The sequence below is a fragment of the Petromyzon marinus genome, chromosome 1 (genome assembly GCF_048934315.1).
Source record: "Petromyzon marinus isolate PM22_M1 ecotype Great Lakes invasive population chromosome 1, UKy_Petmar_22M1.pri1.0, whole genome shotgun sequence".
NCBI classification, from domain to species: domain Eukaryota; kingdom Metazoa; phylum Chordata; class Hyperoartia; order Petromyzontiformes; family Petromyzontidae; genus Petromyzon; species Petromyzon marinus.
The window spans coordinates 25,451,202-25,463,218 of record NC_133667.1 but is presented as its reverse complement, the minus strand read 5'-3'; positions in this window follow the sequence as shown (position 1 = coordinate 25,463,218).

Genomic DNA, 12,017 nt, shown 5'->3' with positions numbered 1-12,017 from the left:
GTCACGTAGAATGAGAATAAAATAATAAATTAAAACAATTAAATTCTCACGACGTTTCGGCCACAACACAAGTGGCATTCTTCAGGTGAAAGGAACAACTGTCGTCCGACAGGTTTGTTCCTTTGTAGCTCTGTCGTCGTGAGAATGTTATTGTTTTAATTTATTATTTTATTCTCATTCTACGTGACTTTACCGAAAGAACCAAAGAAGATGAATCCTTGCAGTCACGAAAGCTGTAAATCGAAATGTAAATGTGTCGTTAAACCCGTCACCACCACCCGACACAGCCAATGAGTAAGGTTTGTCACGAAAACAAAACGTGGCTAATTAGCTGCTGGTTCAGTGTGTTGGAGCGTCAACTCACAACGTTTACAATTCGAGTCGGACGTCTCACCGCTAATTACAACCAGCCTCATCAGACGGACAGCCAGAATCGTGGAGAATTCCTCCTCCTGTTTCGCTCTTTAATAGAAGGGGTCAATGTGATGTCGTCACCTGTGAGCCAATCAGGTGACAAGACCAGAGGGGGGTTAATGTAGGCATATACATTACAATGGGTATCTATAATTACATGAGTTGAGCTACCACCTCGTCACAACGAACCGTGCGTGTGACCATCCATACGCCCGTGTACATAACGAGGGTAAATTTCGATTTAAAGCTTTCGTGACTGCAAGGATTCATCTTCTTTGGTTCTTTCGGTAAGGTCACGTAGAATGAGCATAAAATAATAAACAACACAATAAAATTCTCACGACGTTTCCGCTGAAACGTCGTGAGAATTTTAGTGTGTTATTTTATTATTTTATTCTCATTCTACGTGACCTTACCGAAAGAACCAAAGAAGATAAGGAGGGTAGCTGCAGGGACGCGTTCTCCTGTAGCTGACTCACATCTCCCCTGCACAGTGGCCGCGTGACGTCAGCCACTCAGCATGCCGGGATCGAACGCACCGCCGCCAATCGCCCGAGAACGCCGACGAGCAGAGAGGAACAGCGAGGACGTCCGGAATAAACTCCTCATTTGAGACCCAAACATCGCACCCTCCTGGCTTTCAAGTTCCTCCCACGAAGACACTGGTGACGTATGCACGTATGGTGGCTGTCCATAAATGACGTCACGTACCTAGGGGGAGGGGGGGGGTTAGACATTTGTGACGATGTGAGACGTGGGGCTGGGGGTTTCAGAAATGTGACGTCACATCAAAATGCGCAACTTTAAATAAATGTAGACAACACGTTCCACTTAATTAAATAGACTTTTTAATCAATGTTTTCTCCTACAACATCAGAGTGCAGCGCCATATTAAATACGCACTATAATGATAATAGTTTAAAGCGATTTGAAGCATGTTTTATTTTCAAAATGTAAATATGGTTTTAGGGGGGGGGGGCAGAGCTTTGTGACGTCATATTTGAGGGGGGGGTCTGACTTTTTGTGACGCCGTGTGACGAGGGGGGGGGGGTCAAAAATCGTCCAAAATCGCGTTACGTCATTTATGGACGGCCCCTATGTTGAACTTCTTTCGCACAGTACGTAACCGACCGTGCTAATCGTAGGTGTGACCATCAACCGCATCAGAACATGAAACAGGCCGATGCGTACATCTCCTTCGTGAATGGAAACTTAAAGACACCAGCCACATGAGTGCGACTGTGGCCAAGCAACCCAAAATATGGGCCATACGGTGAACCCACAGAGACTCATCGAGATACATAGAGACCCATATGTAAATTAAAGACAATCCCACAGTCGGGCGGTGGTGGTCATGTGACCAAAACTACGGACCATGTAGTGAACCACTTTAGACTGCGCTTCTTCCACGAAGGAGGAGGAGGAGCAGCAACACGAGACAAACTCTCTGCTGAAGCCCTCTCGTCGTGGCTAGCAGACCTCGACATTGGCATTTAGCTCCCGAACATATTGGCATTCTCAAGTATATAACACAATCGTGTATTGTGTGTACAATACAGGACACTGCTGCACTGTGAATACCGCACACGTGTGCGTGTGTGTGTGGAATGCAAGGCCGTAATTATAATATATATTGGGGGGGACAATCCACTCCAATATTCAAATATGCTCAAAATGTCCCCCCCCCCCCCCCCAATATATTTCTATAAAATAGATTTATGTTTATATTATTGTGGTTATGATTGTGCTTTATTAATCCCTAATCTCTGCCATTACATACAATGAAAAAGAAAAGGTAAAATAGAAAAACAGAGCAATGTAATACAATACACTATTAGACATTATTGTAAAACACTTTTTAAAGTCCGTCCTATGTGTTCGTGATTTTTAAAAAAAATATATTTTAGGCAGGAAATTCGTTTTAAATTTTAGATTTTTTCTGTGGGTGGACCCCCACACCCCCTGGAAGAATTGGTCCCCCCCAATGTTGACTCCATGGCTACGGCCTTGGTGGAATGTGTTAATGTTGCATGTGACAAGGAGACATGTTCAAATACTATTATAGAACGTAACGGGGCAGACCAACTTCTTGGGTCGACCAGTAGCGAGCAGCTCCGATCCTTGGATGACTCCCACAGTAGGAACCCCCCCCACCCCCGCCATGAGTCCAACTCGTCATGTCGTGTTGTTGCTCCTCCCTGCCTGAGCCGTGGTGTTGTTGTAGGATGGCACCACACACACAGCCCGAGCCACCACCAAATGTCTCGCACTATACACAGATGGGGGGGGGGGGCTGCGGCTGCGAAACGAGAACACCCGCAGCCTTTTTAGGTCATGCGGCTCATCCATTCCACTTACTGTATCCATTCATTACTGACCCACATTTACGTCCAGTACCGAGCAATTCATTTAATGTTTTCAACGCAGGGCCTCGGATGTCGCGTAATGTACGCGAGGGCTCATTTATCAGGTCACCAAGTAATCAGTTAGGGTACGCGCGCGGCCAGCACACGGCTAAATGCGTGCCTTCGGCATCCTTGAGCCCATGCTCACAATCATTTAGGGCCATCAAGACAGCGGGGTACACCCAGATGAGGCTGCGTGGCCCTGAGAGGACCGTCCCTTTCTTTTGGCACACGAATCATGGTGCCATCAGTTAATTTACATTATTGTGTAACGTGCATAAAGTCACGTGCATAAGGTAGGGAATTTTGCCTTTAGGCTACTGCAGTAAATGCGACAGGGCAAATTCGAACACACGAGACGAACAATACAAACACGACGACCGTGCAAAGGAGACGAAAAAAATACGACTCTTCAATTGAATTAATTTAATCACTGAAGGGATGAAACATTACTTTGACCATTTTCTTCTGCACCTCGTGGTGTGGCGAGGATGTCCTCTTGCTCCTACAGCCATGGGCGGAGTTTGGGGGGCATGGGGGGGGCAACGCCCCCCAAAACTGGACACCTCAGTTTATTTTCAGTAGTTTACAATTAAGATTAAATTTTTTATTAATTCATTATATGCACCCGCGATTCCTAATGTGAGGGACAAGGCGAACCCCTGCCCCCTCCCCCCCCCAAATATAGAAGTAAAAATCCGCCTTGGGTCTGCAGCCACTCAGCAAGTCTACTCGAGCACACTTGGATGATCGGGCGGTGTTACAAAGCGCACTGGATCTGCTATCCAGAGGTCGCCGGTTTGATCACCAGGTACGGCAGTTGAATCAGAATAAAAATATTTATTTATACTGGATGAAATTCGGCAAGGTCTCATAAATACCCCCCCCACACCACCCACGCTGCCTCTGTCCACCCAGACAAAATTTTATTGGCAGGTCACGAGAGTTAGTCGATTGGCAGGCCACGTCTGCGTGTGACGGGGTCAAGTGTGGCGACTCCCACCCCTTCCAAGACGACGGCGCAGCTTGGAAGCGTGGACAAGATCCCCTCTCGAGAGGGACTTCACCAGAGGTCCCCCTCGCGAGGTCCCTGCCACCACAAGTGACCCAAGCAAGTGATTGCCGGGCTGCACCTTTATGTGTTTTGAGCACGCAGAGTCTCCTCCTTTACTATACTTAGATCACAAACAGAAATATGACGGTTTACCCCCCCCACCACCCTCATCCGCCCCGCCCTCACCAAAAAACACAATCCAGAATTACACACATACTATAAGCAGGCTTATGCTACTTTTAGGATTGGTTTTAGGGGGCTCAACAATTGTATTCGCGTGTGTGGTGGAAAATGCTGTTGAGTGCATTTTAATATTCATGAGAGGACGGAGCCTTCCGTTGAAAGGACACCACGTTTGAGTGGTGGGCGCCACTCTATTTGGAGAAGATTTTTCCCAAACGTCACAGACACGTGCGTCCCATCCACGGCGTGGACACTGGGCAGTGCCTGGCACGAGGATGTGCCAATTGGACGCAATATAAGTATAACGCTTGAATGTTATAAGGCGTAATGAATTTTAACACGTAGGCTTTTGCGATAAATGTATAATAATAATAATAAAGGGGGGGGGTGTTGTTAGATCGCTTAAATATAAATGTGCCAAAATGATGAAAAATAAGTGTAGGTTTTATCCTTTCTGACAATAAAACAGGTGTTAAGATGTTCGAATACCAAATAGATACTTTTTCCAAGGCATAAAGTCTGCAAGGCACCAAATCTGCAAGGCACCACGTCTGCTAGGCACCAATATGCAAGACACCAAATCTGCAAGGCATCACGTCTGCAAGGCATCACGTCTGCAAGGCATCAAGTCTGCAAGGCATCACGTCTGCTTTAACCACACATACTTGTGGCAAAACACATTTTGGAAATTGGCAAAATGGTCCCGTAGATATACAATTGTGTTGCTAAATTCTGGCAAATCGCCCGATGAAGCTGACTGTAATCACAAGCGAAGCGTTGTACTCAAATTGTAAATGTTGTGGGTTGACTTTGCAACACACCGGTGTATTGAAGTAGTAGATTTACGGAGCGTCCTTTGGCCTTGATGATTGCCTTAAGGTCTGCCGGGTTTGTGGCTCGCTTGGTCTCCCTGTCTGGGAAATGGCATCGATGTATCAGGTGGTGCCAATGTCTAGTGTTATTGAACTAATTTTTGTGTTTAGTTTGTTGTCCTTTCCCCCGCACCTCCGATTAGCACGGTTGGCTACGTACGGTAGAGAGTAAACCCACGACATTTACAATGGGTTTACTCTCCGACGCACCGGTGTGCTGAAATAGTAACTAATTGGCACGTTTTGTCTACGTGACAAACCTCGCTAATTGGCTGTGTCGGTTGGTGATGGGTTAACGACACATTTACGCAATCTAACCCCAAAAAAACCCTTTTATGGCGGAGCGTAGTTCATGCTATTCGGATCCCATAACGCTGAACAGTAATTATATATAAGGACCAAATCCCATATATACTACAGCCACTACCAACAAAACAAAATGTATCACAATACAGAAATGATCACAACGGTGAATGGACACGTGGAGAACACTCCTCCTTGACTGCGTTTCTAGAGACGAGAGAGGTCAGATTTAGTGTTGGGAGGAGACGAGTGAGTGTGTGTGTGGTACTAGCCATGTCTGTTCAGTATTACTGCACGAATCAGAGAGTAGATTCTATGGAAGCCCCTACACATAACCCATTTCTGGCATATCAATACAACTGAGACATCCGGTTGCTTAAGTAATCGATGACTCTACGGGATCATCGGTTCGATTTCTCGACTAACAACCGGATAACACAAAAAATGTATTTCAAAGAAAAAAAATCTCACCTGTTCCCACGTGTGCCGCTGGACGGGAGGTGATGGGCGGGACTTGGTGACGCCATCACCACCATCAATTACTGCGTTTGTAGGGGGGGGGTCCTGTCTTCTGAAGATTACATGTTGGGGTGGCTGCCATTTTGGGGGGGCGGGGTGGTGGGTGGGGGGGTCATCGATTACAACAAAGTACAGTAATCGATTAGTTCTTTACAGTACAGTACTCGACATATTCAACCGGTCGTGCCAGCAGCTCTACCTTGTAACTTTCTGACTTGTCCCTACTGGACATTTGTAAAACAAAAAAAGCTTCATAGCTCATCGGATTCCTCCAGTCTCACTAGAGATTCTGATTCTAATGCAGTTGCATGTATGTCGACGTTATTTCGCACAGTACGTAGCCAACCGTGCTAATCGGAGGTGCATGATCGCATTGGCATGCAAGATAAGGTGGTTGCAGCTTGCAACTTTGGAATAAAACGTGAAAATTAAGGCAGTAGCGATGTGGTTGTAAATAAAGTTTATAACCGGTCACTGTATAGTACAGGAACTGGAGCGAGATGTTAACTACCTCGCCTGGTATACAGGAGATGGTGAATTAGATCTCGACCCTGACGCCTGTTGTATTATTTGTAGTTTGCATGTACTCCCCGTGGTCGCTTTATACCTCGACATTTAGAAACACGCGCTTAGAGCATTTGTCTGTCATAAATATCCACACAATAAGCCAACTTTGTTGAGTTAACAACTGTGGCCTGGTCGCTTCTGAAGGCGCTGCATAGCTCAGAGGGACTTACCTGGTTAAAAATAAAACAAATAGTTTAAATCGTGACAAATTGGCAGGTCAGTCAGCATCAGCAGCAGACGCAGCAGCGACGATGTCCCGACAATCGCGAGGTGTCTCACTGAGCTGTCGCTAGCCGGGCACCACGGCGTGGCTTGGACACCGCATCCCATCACATGCGTGCACATGAGCCACTTTCAATCGCTAGGACTCACTCTTGTTTATCTCTTTATTTCATAAGTTGCTTCTTAGTCTGTCTTCGGTTAGCCTCTTAAGTATAAGGCGCTTATGCATTATGCTCCGTTCGATAGCTGTGCACCTCTCACAGTTATTAAGCATGTAGTGATTCATCATTGCATTGATAAACACGTGATTATTAGAGTCACGATGGGTGCATCGAATTGTGCGTGCAAGAAATCATTTACAATTCATACAAATATTTCACACGTGTATTTAAGATGAATGGAGCAAACGAGACTGTACGAGCGAGACGACAGCACACACGAGATCGTTGAAACACGATTTTATGTTTTATCGCTTACTGAATAGAATCGAGACCTCCGAATTGTTACAGATTTGGGTTCTCATTACATGCCCGATAGCATAGGCAGAGTTTGATTTCTATATTTGGGTGGAGGGAGCAGGCGTTCGCTTTGTCCCTCACATTAGAAATCACGGGTGTATATAATTAATTAATTTGCCATCTTTTTTTGTAAATTCCTGAAAATAAATTAATAAAGGCGTTCAGTTTTTTTTGGGGGGGGGGGGGGCGTTGCCTCCCGCGCGCCCCCCGCAAACTTCACCTCCGCCCGACAGGTAATTGTTAGGGTTGTGCGTAGCTTTCGTTTGGTGCACGCTGAGATTCCCAGATCCACCTTGGACAGCTCCCGTCCATTCCCAACGAACCGGTGACGCAACCTCTCCAGCAATGCACAACCAAGCTCTCCGCCTTAACATCAGGAACCTCACACGGGGATCAAAGCAGAACATCACTTCGCTCTCCTCAACCCAAGAATAAAACATTCCACCACCGACAACCCAAACGCACAAACGCACGTGGTTGGACAGATCTTTTTCTCATTTGCGGCACCACGTTTCAGGAATAACCTCCCCGAAGCAATCCGCATACTCGACTCCATCATCACCAGGGACGTGCGGTCAGGGGAGGCAGGGGAGGCAGAGCCTCACCTGTCATACTCCAATGAAAATAGCTGTTACAAAAAGTAACAAAAAAAAGAATAATGAAATAAAATAAATATGAAGATTTTTCCACTGATCTGTGTTATAAATGTCATTTCTGTACGATTCCAATAATTTTTAGAGTCAAAATCGCCAAATTTGCAGAGCTCCACTGCAAATACCGGAAGAGACGAAAGGTGAGGCAGCGACAAGCTCAGCCTCCCCTCTGATTGCGCAACCCCTCAGTAACTGGATGGAGCGCGGGCAATAAGCGCGTGCCTGTTACTATCTCAGTATGTCTAACACGCCCCCTCGGTGAGACCACGCCCCCTCAGTGAGGCCACGCCCCTCCGTGAGACCACGCCCCCTCAGTGTGTGAATCTGGCTCTGACACTAGCCAGTGCCTCCCCAGCCATTGACCTCACCGCACGTCACTGCTACAGTCAAATCATAACTCAACAACACGTATCTCCACTTGCATACAACAATAGCCGCGATTCGCCACTAAGTGGCGGTGACGTCACCACGGCGCTTGTGTCAGGCCATGTGCACTTTAAGGCCAAGTGTTGTGTCGAACGCCCGCTGGCAGGAGGCCACGGGACAGACCCAGGTGCCATGCATTGACTGACTGAGATGACTGGCACACTCATACAACTAACTCACAACCTATTTTTTTAAAATATATTTTAAACAACTACAGTTTGTAAAAAAATATTGTTCTCATTTTCTTTGGGTCTTCCGGTAAAGCCACGTAGACAGAAAAAATAACAAAAATCTAAATCACGACGTTTCGATCGCAACTAAAGCAATCGTCTAAGACGTTTCGATCGCAACTAAAGCAATCGTCTTAGTTGCGATCGAAACGTGATTTTGATTTTTGTTATTTTTTCTACGTGGCTTTACCGAACGACTAAAATAATATGAATTCCTGTAGTCACGAAAGCTTTAATTCAAGATTGCTCTCATTGTTTAGAACCTTTCAAATATTACGTAAAGTTTTACGTTATAATGTGATAGGCCTTTCATTGACAGGATCTGTGCCAGAAAGGCCCCACGTGTAACAACAATAATCCCACCAAGGGGCGCTCTACGATAAAAAAAATCAAACGAAACTTTTTAACACTTCAAGCCCACTGAGCTATTCGCTGCTTGTCAGCGGTGACCTGGCCCGCACGTGGTGATAGCTCGGGGGTGGGGATTTAGGGGAAGCAGCCAAATAATCAAAACGCATGTTGAGAAGAAGGGTGGAAAAAACCCGGCACATATCACAAGGATATCCTCCACGATCAATTAAGTTGGGAGGACTCCACGCAAGTTCCACTGTCTAATTCTGCGGTGTGTTATGCAATTGAGAGTTAATGTTCCCCTGGGAAGACTTAGAAATGTTCCAGGGACAGCTACCTTCAACAGGATCCTTGGGGAACCGGAACGGGTGGCAACCCAACACCCCCTGCCGCCCCCCATCGCTGCTCCTCATCGGAGCTTCTTAGCCCTGGGGGGCCCAGCGCCTCGGCACCCCGACCCCCTAGGACTCCAGTTCAGAATCGGCATATTATTTATACTGGAGGAATCCGATGAGCTATGAAGCTCTTTTTCACAGATGTCCACTCGTTTTCACAGAGGTTGGGTCTCAACACGAACCCCCAACCCCATTCGCCTTATCTACATCAGTTCTGGGCCAAGGCGCTTTCTTGCCGAGTTGGCATCGGTCCCCTACTATGTGGGTGCGTGCGTGGGCATCACCACGGGCCTGACTATGCCCTCCCAAGGCCAGCTGGCCCAAGCGCTCCCGTGGTGCTCTCCGCCACTGTTGCGAGGGCCTCCGTGCAGTGACCGTGCCACTCGTGGCGAGGACTGCTGCTGGGCTCTGGGGGACCTCGGACCGGCCTGAAGAGGCCGATGGCAGTAGCCTCACCGGCGTGGGGGGGCAGGGAGTGCCTTGCCCCCCCTGGTGGTCAAAGCTACGAGTTGGGGCCCCCTTGACAACCGCCATGAGATACGTTTTCAACAGCGGTGTAAAATAACAAAACACTTATTTAAAACGGAGCGCCCCTTACAACGTTAAATGTTCGAGACCGTGAGCGTATTGATGCGATTAGGCGAGACGAGCCGCGATATATAATAGCCTTGGGTGCGACCGTGCGAGAACGAATCAAATATTGTGGCTCCCACCTGACCGATTGCCGGCACTTCCTGAGCTGATAATGCCGTGGCTACGCCACTGGCCAACGGGCACCGCTCACCTCCTGACCGGCTGGCGGCCATCCCGGGACAGGGTCTCAGGTCGGGCACGGCTTCGTGGCCGGCTCTCACAACTGGCTCGGAGATCTCCACGGGCGGCATGGCCGGAGGCGTGGGTGCCAACTTGCTGGCACTGGAGGGGGTCTGCGGGAAGCCTCCACCGATGTTCAGCAGCGCGGGCGGGGGTGGTAATGTTGCCGTGGCTTCGTGAGTGGCTAATGCAGCGTTGTTCTTCACGAATTTTCAGAGGGGGGTGGGGGGGGGCACTTTCTCCGATAAGACATCATGAGTGTGAGGGCCGCCACGCCGCCTGCTGCGAGGGCTGTTTTCACGCTTGCAGACTTGGTGCCTTACAGACGTGGTGCCTTGCAGATTTGGTGCCTTGCAGACTTGGTGCCTTGCAGATTTGGTGCCTTGCAGACTTGGTGCCTTGCAGACTTGGTGCCTTGCAGACTTGGTGCCTTGCAGATTTGGTGCCTTGCAGACTTGGTGCCTTGCAGACTTGGTGCCTTGCAGATTTGGTGCCTTGTGTATTGTCGGAGGGCCGCACTAAAGGCCACCAAGGGCCGCCTGTGGCCCAGGGGCCTTGCAATGAAGAACACTGGGCTAATGGTTTGTTTTGAATTGAAAAAAAAAACTGAGCACTGTCTCCACAAATCCTTACCTCTGGTGATGGTGTCAGCTAAACAAAACACTTAAATAAGTACCCGAGTATAGAGTGTTGTGTATTTTAAATGAACGTTGGCTCAGTAATCCCACCCACTCCACTTTGCGCAAGAGCGCAGAAGCGTGGCCACCACACCTGCGCCTCTACATAACGAAACAGGTGGACTTCTCCACAAATCTGGCTGTCGTCTGATGAAGCTAGTTGTAATTACTGGCGAAACATACTCAGATTGTAAATGTTGTGGCTTGGCTCTCCGACACACCGGTGTGGCTGTACTAGTGACGAAGAGGCACGTTCTGTTTACGTGACAACCCTTACTAGTTGGCTGTCGGGTGGTGGCGGGTTTTAACGACACATTTATGTTTACGCGATCTAACCCAAAAAAACTCTATTATGGACCTATTCTCTATATTAACATGAATACATATTGTAATACGTCCATGCAATTTAGCATTGATATTCATTACCTCATTGGAGAGAAATATATCCAGCTAATTTGTTGGGCAAAGACGCTGTGGTGCCCCAATAGTGCAACGCGTGGTCTCTTGAACTGAAGACGCTGCCCATCGGCTGATGACAGCATGCCTCCAGTGTGTGTCATTTTTTCAGAGCGTTGCAGATGATTAATCCGTTTCAGTATTACTAACGTACGCTGGAGCACCACTGCCAGTGAAGTTCTGTCACGTTTTTGTTTTGATTTAACGCAGGAAAAAAAAAGATGTGGAACTTACAGCTCCACTCGGCTCCAAAGGCTTGAGTCACTGCTTGGCCAACCCCTCACCAAATCTACGATCCGCGCGGATGGGTTTACAACCTCACTCTTTGCACTGAAGTCTCCTGGCACCGTCACCGTCGAGTGAGAGTTTCACACAATCTGTGCTGCTTTGTAATGCTGATGAGGATTATGATGATGATGATTTCGCACAGATGTAGCTGGTGTACGCGTGTATGCACGAGCGTGTGCGAAGTGGTGTGCCCAATTTTTCGCACGATGTGCTGTGATTACGGTGACTTGTTTTTTGATTCTCGGACATGCACATCATCAGCAGAATGTGATATCTGAACCTATTCTAGGCCTCTTATAGGTCACCTAAGCCATAAATACCCAATGCAATGTCAACCTAACCACTTAATTTACAATGTCAGCCTGCTGGGGTGTTAACCACATCGCTCGTGCAACCACGGACAGCACTTCCTTTTGCAGTCTCAGGCTACATGGGGGACGTTTGTCATTGCAACTGTTGTGGGCTCGGGTGAAAGCTAGGAAGTGATGGTGAGTTTTTTGTGAAATTAACTGTTGACCCCTAGACCTTGAGATGTTTACACATACGTGTCTATATGTGATGTGAGGTGAAACTACTTTCCACCGCTGTGACTTTAGAAACCGCTCCACAACTCGCAAGTTCAGAAACATCCAGAGCCCAACTCAGGGCTTTGCAGAACGCACCGTTTACAA